This window comes from Anas acuta, chromosome 1 (assembly GCF_963932015.1).
Source record: "Anas acuta chromosome 1, bAnaAcu1.1, whole genome shotgun sequence".
In the NCBI taxonomy this organism is placed as follows: Eukaryota; Metazoa; Chordata; class Aves; order Anseriformes; family Anatidae; genus Anas; species Anas acuta.
The window spans coordinates 98399850-98400100 of NC_088979.1; positions in this window are offsets into that span (position 1 = coordinate 98399850).

Consider the following 251-nt stretch of genomic DNA (forward strand, 5'->3'; position numbering starts at 1 on the left):
TACTTGGTTCCATTTTGTCCTACTGTTAAGTTTCCACCATTATTTTTATAAAAGCACCAGTTTGAGGTTTACAATGAAGATGTTAAAGAAAGCTGTTACAGCATCTTCGGACACTATGGTCATTTTCCTTCTTCCTGTAACTAGCTAGTGATCTTAAAAGTAATGAGAATGAAGTACATGTGTTAATCCTTAAACTGTTTGTGCACGAACATTACAGATGGCTTTCTGAAAAATTAAGAAGTAAACAAGCA